The sequence below is a fragment of the Mesitornis unicolor genome, unplaced genomic scaffold (assembly GCF_000695765.1).
Source record: "Mesitornis unicolor isolate BGI_N332 unplaced genomic scaffold, ASM69576v1 scaffold29325, whole genome shotgun sequence".
NCBI lineage: Eukaryota > Metazoa > Chordata > Aves > Mesitornithiformes > Mesitornithidae > Mesitornis > Mesitornis unicolor.
Window position 1 is genome coordinate 10,094 of NW_010187962.1, and position 2,536 is coordinate 12,629.

Consider the following 2,536-nt stretch of genomic DNA (forward strand, 5'->3'; position numbering starts at 1 on the left):
GGCATTGCTGATGCACAGCAAACAGGGATCCATCCGCAGGACTGGGGTGGGTTAGCCGTAAAAATGCTTTGAATTCAGAACAAATCTCCGGCTGCCTGGAGACTTGGGACAGGCAAGGACAGGCAGGAGAGCAGCCTGTCCCAGCACCCAGCTGAGCTGACTTTGCCAAAAGCTGGGGCTCCAGCCTGGGGACCACTGCCCCTGCCTCTGATGCACAGCAAACAGGGATCCATCCGCAGGACTGGGGTGGGTTAGCCGTAAAAATGCTTTGAATTCAGAACAAATCTCCGGCTGCCTGGAGACTTGGGACAGGCAAGGACAGGCAGGAGAGCAGCCTGTCCCAGCACCCAGCTGAGCTGACTTTGCCAAAAGCTGGGGCTCCAGCCTGGGGACCACTGCCCCTGCCTCAGTTTCCCCACCTGGACAGAGGAAGCTGCTGGTGGGGCTCCCAAGGGCTGGCACTGCTCCTGGGAGCCCTCCTGCCTCCCCTGCCGGCAGCCCCTGTGCCTGGAGACGGGCCCCCGCGGCCAAAAGCTGAGCACTGAGGTTTCTCCCCTCCCAGCCGATGGCCTTGGACACCCGATTGCAGCATGATTGCATCAGGCGCAGTAAAACGCAGCGTTCAGCGTGAGCCAGGGCAGGCAGAGGCCAGCAACCCTGCACTCTCCCAGCCCGGGCACTCCAGAGTCGGCAGTGCCTCCAGGCAGGAGCCCTGCCCTTCCCCAACTGCTGGAAACTTGGCAGGCACCGAGCTGACCACAGGCCAGCACAGCGGCTGCTGGCAAAGCAGCCACCAGGCTCCTGGGTGCTATAGGCAAACCATGGCCAGCAGCTCTGATCCCTCCCTTCTGCACTGGGGAGACACAGGGGGATGCTTGCCCCCCAGTATGAGAGATGTGGGCACACTGGAGCAGATGGAGCTAGGGGCTGTGGTGATGATGGGAGTGTGAGGAGAGGCTGAGGGAGCTGCAGTGGCTCAGTCTGGAGAAGAGAAGGTGGAGGGGATGTCACCCATGTGTACAAAGACCTGACAGGACAGAGTGGAGAGGAGACAGCCTCTTCTGAGCAGAGAGCACCCCACAAAGGGACAAGAGACGAGAACAAAGCGAGAATGTGAAACACCACTTAATCTTAAGAAAAACCTTTTTTCCTGGGAAGGTCCTCAAAACCAGAGCAGGTTGCCCAGGCTGCAGCGGGGTCTGCATCTGTGGAGATGCCCAAAGTCCACCTGGTCACAGCACCGAGCAAGCTGCTGGGGCAGGGCACGGCCAGGGCATCTCCAGGGACACATCCAAGCTCTGTGATTTGGTGACTCAAAGGGAAGCTGTGCTCCTCCATGCAAGCAGTGCAGGCACCCACCCTGACCCACCCAGGGTCTGCCACCTGGGTGACAACAGCAAGGTCCTTTCAGGACACGTGTGACTGTTGGGCGACGTTCACCCCGGCATGGGGACATGGTCAACACCTTGCAGATGAGGCGTAGGCACAGCAGAGCTGTTTTTCCTAGAGGCCCAGTGCAACCTCGAGCATGCTCCAGGCACCTGGGCTTAGCCCTTAGGTTTCTCCCCCCCATCCCCTTGCAAGGCTGGGGTGAGAATGTGCACATTCTTCCAAACCACGCTCCCAGGCAGCTCAGCTTCTCTGCAGCAGGAGATGAGGGATGGTCCTTCCCCTGGGACCACCTTGCCCTTCCCTCCACCAGCCATAAACCCCCATTGCTTTCTCCTCAGCCAAATCCTGATGTACCTCCTGCTGTCTCCACCCCAGGCCCTGCCACTTTTGGGGGCAGGTTCCCCAGGAGGGGCTGCAAGCCCCAGGATAGGGTTACTCCCGCTGTGAGGGGGCACCAGACTGGGGGAAAGGAGCAGGCTGAGCTGTGAACGCATGACCCTGCGCTCCTCAACGCATTTAATTCTCACATACACACTTGAGACAAACCCCCTCGCCACTGGGGAAGCCGGGACAGAGCACCCACCGGCTTCACCAAGGCTTTGCTGTGCTGAGCCAGGGAGGTGGGGAGCACCCACGGAATATGGGAAGTCCGGTGATGGTGGAGAATGGATGAGTTCAACACAAAGAAAGAGCAGGAGAGCCCAGAGCGCTGCTGAGCACCGGGAACCTGCTGCTGCTACTGCCCCGATGCTGGATCCGGCTGCACCAGCTCCAGGCTGGCACCGTGGCCACTGCCCGGCCAGAGCGAGTCAGTAACCTTCATCTGCCCAGGTGATCTCGTAGTCTGGATACTTGGCTTTCAGCTTCTCTGTAGTCACGGAGTGGTCTGCTCGCCCAAAGCCCTGGCAGAGAAGAGAGGATCCCAAAGTAGAGCTGGTGCAGTTACCACTCATGGCAGAGCTCAGCAAACCCCTGGGGTGGCTCAATGCAGCCAGAGGCTGTGGCAGCATCCCCCCCACAGTGGAAAATGTTGCTGAGCCTGTGCCTGTGCAAGGCAGATTGGCTCAAATCCCTCCACTGCACCAGCTCTAACCACAGGCTCCAGCTGCCAGCCAGCACGGCACCCAGGTGGGGGGGCCGTGCC